General features: G+C 41.7%; 1 long non-coding RNA gene across 1 annotated transcript; it reads left to right on the top strand.

Moving 5' to 3' along the window:
• Positions 1–10913: 10913 nt before the first annotated feature.
• On the top strand, positions 10914–17509 carry LOC135616308 (uncharacterized). The gene is made up of 4 exons (XR_010488315.1): positions 10914–11008; positions 11437–11561; positions 11751–11903; positions 17312–17509. It is a non-coding gene; the product is annotated as an uncharacterized LOC135616308 (long non-coding RNA).
• The last annotated feature ends 368 nt before the right edge of the window (positions 17510–17877 follow it).

Raw genomic sequence — 17877 nt, 5'->3', positions numbered from 1 at the left:
CGGGCGGCCGCCCCTGTGGGGGGGTTTCGCCCGCGGGAGCAGCGGCGGCAGGCGTCGCGCGTCGCTGCCCTACGGCGGCAGGCGCCGCTACCCTGCGGCGCCTCTGCCCGTGGGTTGCCGGCCCCGCCAGCAGCAAGCCTGCTGCAAGCAGACCGCCGGCCGGCTGCTGCAGGCACAGCGCTTGTGCATGCGCCGGCGCTGTGCAGCCTGGCTGCGGCTGCGGCTGCCGCTACAGGTGGCTGCAGGCATGCAGATCGAGGGCAGTAACTGTTGCTGCCCTTCCTTGCTTTTGCGTCAACGATTTTGACGTCAATATTCTTCCTAAACACAACACACGCAGTTCAAAAACCAATCATTCGCACGAACAACCTGGCTCTGATACCACTGTAGGGAAATCATGGGGGCGACATCATATGCGCAGCGGAAGAACAAGAAAACAAAAATCCCCGATTCCCAAAAAGATGTTCGTCGTCGTGCGAAGATTGGTGCGCAAAATCCGCAAAACACAAAACTGCGTATAGAGATTGTGTTACCTAGGGAGATCGTATATCCCTGTTTCCTTGCAGATCCTCAGGAGAGGGTGAAGGAGGTCAAGCGTCCTCCTCTCTAGCGGTGATCCACACAGCAGGGTTGCGACGACGCTCCTCAAAACTCCAGGCCTACTCTGAGGTGGAGAGGGAGAGGAGAATAGGAAAGGCAAGCAAAGACTCTAGCCTATGAGGCTGTGAATCCCTCCTATTTATAGAGATCCCGTGTCAAAACCCTAATGGGTCCTTTCCCTAGTGGGTATTGGATCTGCATCCAATAAGACAAGGGCTCCGTCGGATATCTCATATCCGAACCTCTACTCATCGCAATGCCTACCATATGTGTGTGACCCTCTAGGCCCAATATCGAGCTGGCCGTGAGTCATACCTGTCAGAACTCCTTCTAACTAAGTGAATTATTATCTCTGTAATAATTCACTCGACTCATCGACTACGGAAGTACTAGGCCACTACGCCGTAGTCCCCAGACGATACAGGGGAATCCAATCCATTGGACCTGTCTGTCCTCAGTTACCATGTACCTATAGTCCCTCATCCATCTAATATCCCAGAGACCGTATATCGAGCATGGTGCTGTCAGACCCATACGGTTTCTACTTGAGTCTCGCTCTAATCGGATTCTCCCGGAGAACTCTTTCTCTCTCAACCCGAATGACCCTGGCCAGGGATTTGTCTGAGCAAGAACACATGGGATATTCCTCTCATGATACCGAGAGTGGATGATCCTCTATCGACACTCAATAGCCCTCGTAAGGTCGACTACCACTCCCAATGACCAGCTGTACTAGATCTGGGAACAGCCAAACCTATAAGTCTGGTATCAAAGAGTGGAGCACTCATACAGGACATCCTTGGTGTCTCAAGTCTAAGAACCAGATACACCACTAGGACTACGGAATCGCTGTCTGACAATAAGGCATCATCAACCATCCAGCATTCCGTAAGCGGATCAATCAGTGAACTTATTCTCCAATGAGCACCTGTACTGTATCCCTAGTGTCCCTACACGAGCAGCTATGAGACCAGCTGCATCCATCATATGGACGGGTATACAGCACACCAGTCTATCCGGTTATCACGATGTCCCTCTCGAGTAACCTATGACCGGGATTATTTAGGATATGTGTTTAAAGGTGAATCGATCTCATTATTGTGATCTCATCATGATCCGATTCCCATTGCACAAATCCAAGGACATCACAATATATATATGCATTTATGCAATAGTTATAAAGTGATATACGCCAAAATATAATAAGCAAAAAGATTCTGTATCAAGTCACACGTGCCATCACTCACGTGATTGGCTTGCTGGGCACCTATGACTAGCACCTCTTTGGTGTAGGGACTTGGTCAATAGTAGGGGGGGCTGAGGGCTTCAATATTACTGGTTGAGGAGGGACCCTAGTCCTCCGTGCTTCATGGTTCAATTGCTCCTCTTGATATCGTGCGAAAGAGATGGCTGCCATAAGCGTATACGGTTGTCGCGCTTTAACTTCTCTTCGGATCTCCGGCTTCAAGCCCTCAATGAAGGTCCTCAATAGCTGTTTTTGAGACCAATCATGAGTTTGATTAGATAACCTTTCAAACCTGGTTTGGTACTCTTGAATGGTGGAAGTTTTTCGGATCTTTGCTAGTTGTCCATCAATATTCTCGTAATCGGTTGGTCTGAAGTGGATCAGCAGTCCTTCTTTGAATTGTTGCCATGAAAGGACTCCATAAGTATGTTCAAACCAGTCAAACCACTGTATAGCATCCCCTTCAAGATGTATAGCTGCAATTTTCACCATAGATGTATCCGCAGTTTTGTGGTACTGAAAATATCGCTCCGCGTGCGAGATCCAACCAATCAGGTCTCCTTCTTCCCATCTAGGGAAGTCCACTCTCATGCATGGATAGTTAGGGTCAGTCATATAGCCTCCCCTCCCTTGGAAGTCATCTCTTCGGGCTTGGTGTGATTGGGCAAAGCTCTCTCCTTGATATGATTTCTTCGGGCTTAGCGGTCGGCCCAATCTGAGTTCGGTAAAGAGCATCCGAATCTTATCCTCCATTCGCACCTCCAAGGCTTCAAATTTAGCATTGATTGCCTCCTTAGATGCCATAGTATATGCCCCCAAATCTATGATGTTAAGATCTCTCTTTTGTTGTTGGGTTAAAGGCATGTATAGGTTGAGAGAAGTGATGGTTGAAAGGGTTGGTGGATTGGTGGATGTAGGCTGCGGTTTAAGCTTGTTTTGTGGCTGTTTTGGGTGCAGTTTGAGGGTGTGGTTTGGCAGAGTTTTAGGGTTGTGGATGAAAGTTTTGGATCTGTGGTAGATGGTAGCAAAGGTGTTGGGAAATCATTGGGGAGCGACATTATAAGCGCAGCGGAAGAACAAGAAAACAAAATCCCCGATTCCCAAAAAGATGTTCGTCGTCGTGCGAAGATTGGTGCGCAAAAATCCGCAAAACACAAAACTGCATATAGAGATTGTGTTACCTAGGGAGATCGTATATCCCTGTTTCCTTGCAGATCCTTAGGAGAGGGTGAAGGAGGTCAAGCGTCCTCCTCTCTAGAGGTGATCCACACAGCAGGGTTGCGACGATGCTCCTCAAAACTCCAGGCCTACTCTGAGGTGGAGAGGGAGAGGAGAATAGGAAAGGCAAGCAAAGACTCTAGCCTATGAGGCTATGAATCCCTCCTATTTATAGAGATCCCGTGTCAAACCCTAATGGGTCCTTCCCTAGTGGGTATTGGATCTGCATCCAATAAGACAAGGGCTCCGTCGGATATCTCATATCCGAACCTCTACTCATCGCAATGCCTACCATATGTGTGTGACCCTCTAGGCCCAATATCGAGCTGGCCGTGAGTCATACCTGTCAGAACTCCATCTAACTCAGTGAATTATTATCTCTGTAATAATTCACTCGACTCATCGACTACGGACGTACTAGGCCACTACGCCGTAGTCCCTAGACGATACAGGGGAATCCAATCCATTGGACCTGTCTGTCCTCAGTTACCATGTACCTATAGTCCCTCATCCATCTAATATCCCAGAGACCGTATATCGAGCATGGTGTTGTCAGACCCATACGGTTTCTACTCGAGTCTCGCTCTAATCGGATTCTCCCGGAGAACTCTTTCTCTCTCAACCCGAATGACCCTGGCCAGGGATTTGTCTGAGCAAGAACACATAGGATATTCCTCTCATGACGCCGAGAGTGGATGATCCTCTATTGACACTCAATAGCCCTCGTAAGGTCGACTACCACTCCCAATGACTAGCTGTACTAGATCTGGGGACAGCCAAACCTATAAGTCTGGTATCAAAGAGTGGAGCACTCATACAGGACATCCTTGGTGTCTCAAGTCTAAGGACCAGATACACCACTAGGACTACGGAATCGCTATCTGACAATAAGGCATCATCAACCATCCAGCATTCCGTAAGCGGATCAATCAGTGAACTCATTCTCCAATGAGCACCTGTACTGTATCCCTAGTGTCCCTACACGAGCAGCTATGAGACCAGCTGCATCCATCATATGGACGGGTATACAGCACACCAGTCTATCCGGTTATCACGATGTCCCTCTCGAGTAACCTATGACCAGGATTATTTAGGATATGTGTTTAAAGGTGAATCGATCTCATTATCGTAATCTCATCACGATCCGATTCCCATTGCACAAATCCAAGGGCATCACAATATATATATGCATTTATGCAATAGTTATAAAGTGATATACGCCAAAATATAATAAGCAAAAAGATTTTGTATCAAGTCACACGTGCCATCACTCACGTGATTGGCTTGCTGGGCACCTATGACTAGCAATTTCCCACTTGACCTAAAGCCAATCACCTATGTGTCTGATCCCCATCAGACTCCTGTGATGCTCAAAGATAATCTGAGACAACGGCTTTGTCAGTGGATCTGCAATGTTATCTTCGGATGGAACTCTTTCCACTACTACATCTCCTCGGGTTACGATCTCTCTTATAAGCTGGAACCTCCTCAGAACACTTCTGATGAGACCCGGGTTCCCTTATTTGAGTAATCACCCCATAGTTGTCGTAATATAAGGAAGTCGACTTGTCGCTATCTGTATCGACTCCCAAATCTGTGATGAACTTCTTCACCCAGACTCCCTCCTTTGCTGCATCCGATGCAGTAATGTACTCCGCCTCTGTGGTCGAGTCAACAGTGGTATCTTGCTTGGAACTCTTCCAGCACACTGCTCCTCCATTCAAGGTGTACACATACCCTGAATTCGACTTGCTATCATCGACATCAGACTGAAAACTTGAGTCAGTGAAGCCTTCAACCTTAAGGCTATTACCTCCATATACTAGCAAAAGATCCTTAGTCCTTCTCAAGTACATTAGGATACACTTTACTGCTTTCCAGTGCTCCAAGCCTGGATCCGCCTGATACCTGCTCGTGACACTCAGAGCATGCGCTATATCAGGCATAGTACATAGTATGGCATACATGATATACCATATTGCTGAGGCATAAGGTATCATATCCATGTTCGCCCTTTCTTAGAATTTTCAATGCCAAACATTTTGACAACGGTTTCTATGTACCTGGACTGGGACAAGCCAAGCATCCTCTTGGATCTATCTCTATAGATTCTAATCCCCAAGATATAGGATGCTTCCCCTAAGTCCTTTATGGAGAAGTGTCTAGATAACCAAGTCTTTACTGTGGATAGCATTCCTACATCATTCCCAATAATGAGGACGTCATCCACATATAACACCAAAAAGGTGATAGCGCTCCCACTTACCTTCCTGTACACACAAGGCTCATCTTCGTTCTTAACGAAGTCATAAGATCTGATTGCCTCATCAAATCTTATGTTCCAACTTCGAGAAGCTTGCTTTAGTCCATAAATGGATCTAAGCAACCTACACACCTTATCTGGGCAATTCTTGGACACGAATCCCTCAAGTTGCATCATATACACCTCCTCCTCGAGGTTCCCGTTGAGGAATGCGGTTTTCACATCCATCTACCAGATCTCATAATCATAGTGTGCTGCAATAGCCAATAGAATTCTGATGGATTTTAGCATTGCTACGGGTGAGAAAGTTTCGTCGTAGTCAACACCTTGCCTTTGACGATACCCCTTAGCCACTAGCCTTGCTTTATAGGTCTTTACCTTTCCATCTACTCCGATCTTTTTCTTAAAGATCCACTTGCAACCGATGGGTACAATACCTTCGGGCGCATCAACTAGGTTCCAAACCTTATTGGAGTACATAGAATCCATCTCAGAATTCATGGCTTCTTGCCACTTCCCGGAGTCTATACTCATAATAGCCTCCTCGTAGGTTTGAGGATCAATATCCTCAACATCCTCTCCTCTAATATGTCCCACATATCTCTCAGGAGGATGAGATACTCTATCAGACCTGCGTAAAGTTGAAACTTGTGTATTAGGTACCTGAACAGACTCGGGCTGTAGAGTGGTGCTTGAGCTTGGTTCTCCAACCTCGCTTAACTCTATCATTCTCCCACTGTCTCCGCCAAGAATGTGTTCTTTCTCAAGGAACACTGCTCTCTTAGCTACAAAGACCTTTTGGTCCTCGAGATGATAGAAGTAATACCCACAAGTTTCCTTGGGGTATCCCACAAATATGCATCGCTCTGTCCTTGATTCTAACTTATCGGGGTTGTGTCTTTTAACGTGGGCTGGGCAGTCCCAAATCTTAAAAACCTTAAGATCAGGCTTCTTCCCTTTCCATATCTCATATGGTGTAGAGTCTACGTTCGCCGAAAATCAGGCTTTTAACGTGGGCTGGGCAGTCCCAAATCTTAACAACACACGCAGTTCAAAACCAATCATTCGCACGAACAACCTGGCTCTGATACCACTGTTGGGAAATCATTGGGGGGCGACATCATATGCGCAGCGGAAGAACAAGAAAACAAAATCCCCGATTCCCAAAAAGATGTTCGTCGTCGTGCGAAGATTGATGCGCAAAAATCCGCAAAACACAAAACTGCGTATAGAGATTGTGTTACCTAGGGAGATCGTATATCCCTGTTTCCTTGCATATCCTTAGGAGAGGGTGAAGGAGGTCAAGCGTCCTCCTCTCTAGCGGTGATCTACACAGCAGGGTTGCGACGATGCTCCTCAAAACTCCAGGCCTACTCTGAGGTGGAGAGGGAGAGGAGAATAGGAAGGGCAAGCAAAGACTCTCGCCTATGAGGCTGTGAATCCCTCCTATTTATAGAGATCCCGTGTCAAAACCCTAATGGGTCCTTTCCCTAGTGGGTATTGGATCTGCATCCAATAAGACAAGGGCTCCGTTGGATATCTCATATCCGAACCTCTACTCATCGCAATGCCTACCATATGTGTGTGACCCTCTAGGCCCAATATCGAGCTGGCCGTGAGTCATACCTGTCAGAACTCCTTCTAACTCAGTGAATTATTATCTCTGTAATAATTCACTCGACTCATCGACTACGGAAGTACTAGGCCACTACGCCGTAGTCCCCAGACGATACAGGGGAATCCAATCCATTGGACCTGTCTGTCCTCAGTTACCATGTACCTATAGTCCCTCATCCATCTAATATCCCAGAGACCGTATATTGAGCATGGTATTGTCAGACCCATACGGTTTCTACTCGAGTCTCGCTCTAATCAGATTCTCCCGGAGAACTCTTTCTCTCTCAACCCGAATGACCCTGGCCAGGGATTTGTCTGAGCATGAACACATAGGATATTCCTCTCATGACGTCGAGAGTGGATGATCCTCTATTGACACTCAATAGCCCTCATAAGGTCGACTACCACTCCCAATGACCAGCTGTACTAGATCTGGAGACAGCCAAACCTATAAGTCTAGTATCAAAGAGTGGAGCACTCATACAGGACATCCTTGGTGTCTCAAGTCTAAGGACCAGATACACCACTAGGACTACGGAATCACTGTCTGACAATAAGGCATCATCAACCATCCAACATTCCGTAAGCGGATCAATCAGTGAACTCATTCTCCAATGAGCACCTGTACTGTATCCCTAGTGTCCCTACACGAGCAGCTATGAGACCAGCTACATCCATCATATGGACGGGTATACAGCACACCAGTCTATCCGGTTATCACGATGTCCCTCTCGAGTAACCTATGACCAGGATTATTTAGGATATGTGTTTAAAGGTGAATCGATCTCATTATCGTGATCTCATCACGATCCGATTCCCATTGCACAAATCCAAGGGCATCACACTATATATATGCATTTATGCAATAGTTATAAAGTGATATACGCCAAAATATAATAAGCAAAAAGATTCTGTATCAAGTCACACGTGCCATCACTCACGTGATTGGCTTGCTGGGCACCTATGACTAGCAAAAGGTTTGACAGAAATCTGTGGAAGTTGCAGCAAGTATGCGCTGTCTTGTAAGAGTAGAATTGTCGTCGAAGAAACAACGGTTTCTCGATGTAATTTTCACCAAAAACTTGAGAGAATTGAGAAGGGAATTGATAGCAAAATCACAGTTTATATGACAGTAAGGATCTCTAATTTAATCAAGAAAATTTCGGCAATATAACAGCAAGGAAATTGGTGCAAGTTGCAATTGCAGAAATCTCGTCGAAAAATTTCAGCAGGTTACGATGAAAATTTGCAGCAACATAAAATCGTTTTTAGAGATGAATTTCTTAATATATCAATCTTAGATGGAAGCCAAGATGATCTATGAAGTGTATAAGAAATTTCATTCAAAAAAGATTACAAAGAGATGGGTTAAGGCAACAATATACGGCTGAAATTTTCTGCAGCACAGATTTTTAGGTATAGCAGATTGGACGTAAAAGATTAGTGGTTTATATTGAGAATTTTTTTATGAAACCAAAGGAAAATCTACTGTTAGGAAGTGTCAAAGCTATCATAAAAATTTCGTAGAGATTTGGATAGAAACAATATAGTATCAAGATCAAATAAACAGTGCTATGCGGCTGAAATTTTACAGTGCAGATTTTCAAGTATAGCAGATTTGACGTAAAAGATCAATGGTTTATATTGAGAATTTTTTGAAAAAACCAAAGGGAAATCTGTTGTTAGGAAGTGTCAAAGATGTCATAAAAATTTCATAGAAATTTGGATAGAAAAAGCATAGTAGCAAGATCAAACAGATAGTACTATGCGGTTGGAATTCTGCAATGTATCTTTCGTCGTAGAGATGAAAACTTTGTGACAAAAGGTTTATGCAGCAATATAGGAACAATTTTTTTTTTTAGATTTTCGAATAAGGATAACTAAATTGCAGCAGCAGTAAGGTAGGAAACCAGAACCTGTTGCAATTCACGGGGAGATCAAAGGATGATCTGTGGTGGTGGAGATGACGGTGGAATTTGGCGACGATCTTTTAAGCAATTGTGAGAATTGCCTTGGGAGGTTGTGGAGGGCTGATGGATGGTAGTGGAAGGGCAGCGAGATGCCAAAAATGCTGCTCTGATACCAGGTGTTAGAACCCTTACAGATTCTAAACTTGGGGTTGATCTTTTTAGGGGATCGGCCTCCTTGGAACTCTATAGGGGTTCCTCCCTCCAAGTTGCTGCTCAAAGGCTGCAGAAAATATTCATCTATTGCTTATGAAAAGAGAAGGAATACATGGCTATTTATAGGGCTTCTAAACCCTAACTCCTAATAGGACTCCTACTTAAGACTCTTACTTCTAACCAACTCCTAATAGGACTCCTACTCAAGACTCCTATTCCCTTACAACTCCTAATTCTTCTTTAAGAAAAAACCTCCTACATGAATGCCCCTCTCAATTAGGACTCTCCTAGCTAGAGTCCTAACAGAATGTCCCTCTCAATTAGGACTCTCCTAGCTAGAGTCCTAATAGTTTTACATGAATGTCCCTCTCAATTAGGACTCTCCAAGCTAGAGTCCTAACACTTGATTCATCCCAAAGTGCTTCCTTCTTCTTGCGTTCATAGCAAGTAGTTGCGTTCTTTTTAAGTTTAATTTTTTCTTTGATTCTTTTTTAAGAGTTTTTTAAGTTTGAGAAGTTCAAGGTCATCATCATCATTACTTAAGTTATCACTCAAGTGGTATTCTATTGTTTAAAGTGTCAAATCCTTCCTATTCTTTGGAATATGGTTCTCGAGTTGTTCATGTGCATTGTACGTTATTTCATAGGTCATCAAATCCCCTATAAGTTCTTCAATCGAAAAATGGTTCAAATCTTTTGATTCTTATATTGCCATTATTTTCGAATCCTAATTTTTAGAAAGTAATCGTAAAACTTTATTAACAAGTTTAAAATTCAAAAAATATTTGCCAAGTGCTTTTAAATTGTTGACGACATCCGTAAAACAGGTGTACATGTCTCCAATAGTTCATTCAAAAATGTTCAAAATCATGCATCAAAAGATTTATCATAGACTCTTTACTCTATTTGTGCCTTCATGAGTTACTTCTAGTATGTGTCAAATATTGAAAGTCGTTTCGCATATAGAAATTAAATTAAATTTATTTTTATCTAAGGCCCAAAATAGAGTATTCATAGCTCTAGCATTTAAAGAAAAAGCCTTCTTCTCCAAATCATTCTAATGGTTCATTGGAAGAGAAGACCTTCGAAAATTATTTTCAATAATATTCCATAAATCAAGGTTCAAGGAAAGCAAGAAAACTCTCATACGAGTTTTCCAATAAGTGTAGTCTGTCCCATTGAATATGGGAGGACGAATGATAGAAAAGCCCTCTTAAAAGCCGAAAAGAACTATTTTTCTTTGGGTGTTAAACCAAATGAGAAAAATGAGGCTTTGATACCAACTGTTAGGAATGAGTTGGCATTAAGAGGGGGGGGGGGGGGGGGGGGGTTGTGAATTAGTACAGTGGTAAAATCATGTCGGTTTCGAAAAATCCTTTCGTATGTTGAAAATCAATCCCGGAATATGCTTAACTTGAAAGTGTGTTCGTAAATATATTGAAAGCAATAAGCAAGTAAAGTGGTCTGTAGTTAAAGTAAATTGCTCAAAAGAAACGCAAACCAGATTTTTATAGTGGTTCGATCGTCATGACCTACAACCACTCCACAGATTTCTCTTCCGTCGAGACCACCGGTATCCACTATCGATCTTCCTTTAATAGGCGAAGATCAACCTCCTTCTTACAACTCTATTCTCCTTTTGTAGGCTTAGGAGAGAACCTTTACACCCCCACTTATTCCTCTCTCAAACTATACTAACATTTAGATCTTTGAGAGGAATTCACACAAGATTACAAAGTGTTTTCTTTCTTTTTCACTCTCAATTCTTGTGTAGTTTACAAGCATTTACACTATGAACTTCCCAGTTTCTTATTCAGATGATACATCTCTAACAGAACAACTTTTGACGGAAATTCTGCCTCCGAGATGATTAAGCAAATGCTTGTTTTTGCCGGTAGTGAAAAGGAGAATTTTGCTTGCTATTCGTCAAAGCTTTTCAGAGGTACAACTGATATCTTTATATTTCTAGCACATTAAATCCACATTATTAATCAATATGCCTGTCTGTCAAGCAGAACAGGCATGATATCTTATTCCTTTTTAATGATGGATATCCTTTCTATATTATGAATATAAATATGTCAGTGTAGTGCACTAATACAATTGAAATTGTTTAAACGGTAGTTCGAGGCTCCCTAATAATATTGTTATTAGTAGCAATTTAGATTTATTTAACAATTTTTAAAACATTGAGCACTCTCTTTTTCTCAAACAGTAATTCATTTAAACTTTGATTCACTGAACTTCACTGAGGTTACTCAAAAATAGTATATGATGCCCTTGGGCTTCTTTGCTTGATTCAGAGTTGTTCTTTTTTTCTGCTGGATTACTATCTAAGGTTTGACTAACATCTCTGTAAATTTTACCAAGAGACTATGAATCCTCCAGTACTAGTGTTTGTTCAAAGCAAAGAAAGAGCCAAGGAACTTTACAAGGAATTAGCATTTGATGACATAAAATTTGATGTTATTCATGCAGACATTTCCCAGCAGCAGGTTAGCATTTGTGCAGTTGGTTGTTAAGAAAACTGGCTAATTGACTTTTGCAGATCTTTTCTTCAGAACATTAGAAAAATTGCTTATTGCAACACTCAGATTTTGGTTTAACAGTCATCTTAATTTAACATGTACCATTGTCCTCCATACACCATTTCCCTTATCATAATTTTTCTTTTATTGTTATAGCGAGAAGATGCAGTTGATAACTTCAGATCGGGCAAGACATGGGTTCTGATATAGCAACTGATGTTGTTTCTCGGGGTATGGATTTTAAGGGGATCAACTGTGTGATCAACTATGATTTTCCTGAATCAGCTGCAGCATATATTCATAGAATTGGTATGCAGCTAAACTTTTTCCTTACTAGTTGTGGCATAACCTTTTTGTAATCAGCTAATTGTTTTGGCTTCATGCTTGAAGATTTATCTGGCTTCTCTAAATAGACCGGCATGGTTCCGATCCATGCCAGCATACTGACACATGGTATGCTGGAATATATTGTGGTACTAATCTTCTGGGGTAGGGAGGTCTAGGTTGATGCTCAGACCAGTAAATACTGGCCGGTATGGTCCGGTCTTGGCAAAATTGAGTTCTATAATATGAAGAGTAATATTTTTTATTGATGCTAATAATCAAAGAGAGAGGGAGAGGGTTAATGGTAGAGGTAAGTCTTACCAATAAGCAAATATGAATTCATGATTGGATGATATATTTATGAACCTTAAAATCAAGTTATGCAATATCGTACCGTACCGGTGTTTCGAGTTTGGCCTGGTACGATATAGTACCATGTACCGAGTAGTATATCGGGACGTACCGAGCGGTACACCTAATTTAGGTGTAAAATCTTTCGAAAATACCTGAAAATAAAAAAAAATTAGGATATGATTTTTAAGTTAGAAATAAATATAGTAATAGCATAAGCTTAGCAAAATGAATGTAAATTAGGTAAGAATAGTATCACATATCTTTTTCGGGTTTTGAAGAATATTTTGTGCAAGGTTCGTATTTCCGTTCATTACGAATTGTCTTTATGTAAACATACCTCTTGATTAGAAAATAATATAGTGAGAAAAAAAGATTTTGAAATAGTTTAAGAGAACATGAAAATGTAATATAGTGAAATAGGAGAGAAAAATGGGTTTAAATACTATGAGAAAGGGTTTCAACGGTCAATTTGACCGTTGGAGCACTGTATCACTGTTATCAAGCGGTTTTAAATATTTCTTCCTCTTACTATAGCACTACTACAATGTAGCACTGTAGTATTGTAGCACGTTCCGTCCGGTAGTGGGCGGTCCACGTATCGGTATGCTGTCGGATCGATACGTATCGCCCGTATCGGACAGTATTATTCGTCAAAGAGGATAAGCCTTTTCTGAGGAACATAGCCAATGTGATGGCAGCATCTGGCTGTGAGGTTTCTTCCTGGATTCTAGCTTTGCCTAAGCTCAGAAAAAGAAAGCACCGACCAGAGGGACTCGATATCAACCATCCCCGATGACAGTGCCAAGTAAAAGAAATGCTGCAGTATGTTCTAAAGCATCAGGTTCATTTCTCCCATCCTTCCCAAGGTTGGATTTCAATCTATTCAATGATAAAAATGTTTATATCTACTTCATAACTTGATAGATTATTAAGATCATGTTTTGAGTTAATATGATTATCTTCATAATCATACAGCTTAACCAGATCAAGTCCAAGAAAAAAAATCACAATTTTCAATTAGGAAAAATAAAATAAAATATTCTCTTGTAAAAGTGAATATTGAAGACCAATAATAGGTTGCCCTGATCTTAGTTAAGGATCTCTTGAATAGGCGCTCCGGTGCTCAGGTGAGGCAAGGCTCGAGCATCTCATGTGTAGACCAGGCGGTGTGCTTCAATGAGGCACCGCTTAGGTGCTTACTCAAACCCAGGCTTCGCGCGAGTGCCTAGTTCAATAACCCTTTTTCTTACCCTTAAAAGTCACCCTTCACACCCGCATGACCATGAGCCAATCCTAGCGTTGCTTCTACATCTACCGTCGATGCTTTTTATCGTTGCCTCAATCATAGACGCAACGAATCGAGCCTTCCTCTACCGTCAACGGATGAGTCCAACGACTTAGTAAGAGCTCGTAACAAACCTTATCTTTCACCATGCTATTGTGTGCATCTGCGTTTAGCATTATCACAGAATAAGCAAGAACATATGTACTATCCCGCGTAATGTTGGGCTTGTATTTGAATAGGCGCTCGGGCGAGGCAAGGCTCGAGCGTCTCATGTGTAGACCAAGCGGTGTGCTTCAATGAGGCACCGCTTAGGTGCTTACTCAAACCCAGGCTTCGCGCAAGCGCCTAGTTCAATAACCCTTTTTCTTACCCTTAAAAGCCACCCTTCACACCCGCATGACCTCGAGCCAATCCTAGCGTTACTTCTACCTCCACCGTCGATGCTTTCTATCGTTGCCTCAATCGTAGACACAACGAATCGAGCCTTCCTCTACCATCAACGGACGAGTCCAACGACCTAGTAAGAGCTCGTAACAAACCTTATCTTTCACCATGCTATTGTGTGCATCTACGTTTAGCATTATCACAGAATAAGCAAGAACATATGCACTATCCAGTGTAATGTTGGGCTTGTGTTTGAATAGGCGCTCGGGCGCTCGGGCGTGGCAAGGCTCGAGCGTCTCATGTGTAGACCAGGCGATGTGCTTCAATGAGGCATCGCTTAGGTGCTTACTCAAACCCAGGCTTCGCGCGAGCACCTAATTCAGTAACCCTTTTTCTTACCCTTAAAAGCCACCCTTCACACCCGCATGACCTCGAGCCAATCCTAGCGTTGTTTCTACCTCCACCGTCGATGCTTTCTATCGTTGCCTCAATCGTAGACACAACGAATCGAGCCTTCCTCTACCGTCAACGGACGAGTCTAACGACCTACTAAGAGCTCGTAACAAACCTTATCTTTTACCATGCTATTGTGTGCATCTGCGTTTAGCATTATCACAGAATAAGCAAGAACATATGTACTATCCAGTGTAATGTTGGGCTTGTATTTGAATTGGCGCTCAGGCGCTCGGGCGAGGCAAGGCTCGAGCGTCTCATGTGTAGACCAGGCAGTGTGCTTCAATGAGGCACCACTTAGGTGCTTACCCAAACCTAGGCTTCACGCGAGCGCCTAGTTCAATAACTGTTTTTCTTACCCTTAAAAGCCACCCTTCACACCCGCATGACCTCGAGCCAATCCTAACGTTGCTTCTACCTCCACCGTCGATGGTTTCTATTATTGCCTCAATCGTAGACACATTATTGCCTCAATCGTAGACACAACGAATCGAACCTTCCTCTACCGTCAACGGACGAGTCCAACGACCTAGTAAGAGCTCATAACAAACCTTGTCTTTCACCATGTTATTGTGTGCATTTGCGTTTAGCATTATCATAGAATAAGCAAGAACACATGTACTATCCAATGTAATGTTGGGCTTGTATTTGAAATATAATCTGTTAGTTCGTGTCTTGCACAATTTAAGTATATCTGTAATATTTTCTAACAAACTAACATAACTCCCTTCGGTATGTGAATTAGAGATCCTCGGTGGATCTCTAATGCGGATCGAGATTTAATCAGCGTCTTAACGTAATCTTGAGAGACTTGACCAATCATAGTAAACCCATAAAGGTAGGCAACTCTTGTTAATCATAACTTTTTATTATTCTCGTCCTGTTCAGTCTCTAAATCACTATGGTCTCGAGAGACTCAACCAACTATGATGTTCGATTAAGTTATCACCATCATTACAAGATGAGTCTAATTCGATAATATGCCCTCGTGGGACTCGACCAAGCATACCATATTCTTAGGTCACCGGTGACATCTCTATGTCGTATGCAAGATAACAAATCATGATACAAGTGAGTCGACTCGACCAACTCAACCTACGCTAGGAATTGATTCCTACTTACAACGATGGAAGGTCACGTCGGTCAATCTAATTGTCTCACGTTTACCGATTTAATATTATCGAAAGAGGGAATTTTAATTGTCTCCTATGATGTGTCATACACATAGATATTTAATATATATCTACATCGCATATATACATATAGTATGTGTGTCAGCAATCACACCAGATGATCATGGATAACATCCTAATGTGATCAAGCCCGAGCCAATGGGCTTAATCACTCATATCAAGATCTATACGTGCAGCGGCACATCTCCATGCCCTATTGTCCGTCTCGGTCTCGTGAGTTCCGCTATCGCCTCTACGCGCCCGTTGTGCCTGTGATTACAACTTAATCATAGGCACGTAGGCCCAACAATAAATGAGAATAAAATTGGAGGCTCGTAAGCCCCAATAATAATAATAATCACATCATATGTACACACACATTATATGGTTCATGATCATTCGTTTACATCATACATCATGTACACATCATTATCATGTCGGACTATTATATAATAATTATTATTATTATTATTAAATTATTTAATTATTTGCTTTTCTAACCCTACACATAGCACACATAATAAACAACACACGCACAATACACATACACATACAACTCATAACAACACACATTACACACACAATGTACACACATAAACACAACTCATAACAATACACAATACACACAACTCATAACATACATAATACATACGCATAGATAACTCATAACACACAATACACACACACATAACATACACATATACATAACTCATAACAACACACACACACACAACATACACAAAAAACAACACACAACATACACGACACACATACACAACACACATACACAGCGCATAAACAACACACACTACACACCACACACACACATAATATATACAACACACATATATACACACATAACATGCACAACTCATAACTCATAAACAACACACACTACACACACAACTCATAACACAAAAACAAACAACACCCACAACATATATACATAATACATACACACATAACACAAACAACGCACAATACACAAAGACACAATACATATTCAAACACAACACACACACAACATACACACAAATAACAACACACACACACAAAACTCATAACACATACTACACACAACCTATAACACAAAAACAAACAACACCCACAACACATATACACAATACACACACACATAACATACACACATAACACAAACAACTTACAACACACAAAGACACACAATACATATTCAAACACAACACACACACACATACAACATACGCATACACACACACAACTCATAAAAATACATATTACAAACAACACACACAACTCATAACACACATTACACATATCATACACAACAAACATACAGCACACATAACACATACAAAACAAATACAACACACACACACATCTCACATAACAAACACACGCAGAACAAACACATATCATGTAATGCTCATGTATGTTCGTGTCTTTCAGTTTTGTTCATTCTTTGCACAGCATGTAAATGGATGACAGTAAACTTAGCGGCCCCATTTTCTTAGGTTTTGATGATCATCTTAGGATTGCAAACAAAGGTTGTGTCAAGTAGGCACTTGTGAGAATTTCGATTTGTGTCAAGTAGGCACTTGTGAGAATTTCGATCTATAGTGGATCATTTTGGACCTTTTGTTGTACAACCGTTCAAAACTTATGAAATCTATTTATTATTTGCATTGGCAATGAAGTGTTTGCTGAAATGATTGCTTGTGAATCCCGAATGAAATACTTTCTCTAACCTGTTTTCTCTTTTGTAGGTCCTAAAGGACTGTTTTGTATTCTCCTACTCATGTGAGGTCTACTACAATCATGGATTTGTTTTGCATTCTCCTACTCATATCTTGCACAAAGACTGAAATAATAATATCTGGAGATACTTTAGGAGTTTGACTCAAATATGTGGTTCCTCTCAACCCAGATATGATATATGATAGCTATGAAAGATAGTTTCTCAATTCGACTTATGAAACTCTCGTTTTTCCAATGGTTTTATAAATTCTATGTTTCACCCTTGTGGCGAGTGGGATAGGTTGCATCTGCTCAAAATGGCTCCCCACACTCAGTGATGAGAAAGTGCAATAAAAAAAAAATAGGCGATGCATGCTTTCATCTTCTTGACTGCATAAGTAGCAAGAGGAATTGGTGCAGATTCTCCACTTTATCAATCTATCCAAAGTGCTCAACAAGTTTAAACAAACAAGCCAAGAGATGAAGGAATACCATGGTATGTTGCCCTTAAACCATACAAGATTACTTCATGCTACCATATTTGAAGCCTCATCCATTGCTGTGTAAGCTGATTTAAGTGTAAAAACTCCGAAAG

This window comes from Musa acuminata, chromosome BXJ2-7, assembly GCF_036884655.1.
Source record: "Musa acuminata AAA Group cultivar baxijiao chromosome BXJ2-7, Cavendish_Baxijiao_AAA, whole genome shotgun sequence".
Classification (NCBI taxonomy): Eukaryota; Viridiplantae; Streptophyta; class Magnoliopsida; order Zingiberales; family Musaceae; genus Musa; species Musa acuminata.
Note: the sequence above shows the minus strand (reverse complement) of the source record. Positions and strands in the feature narration are given on the sequence as shown.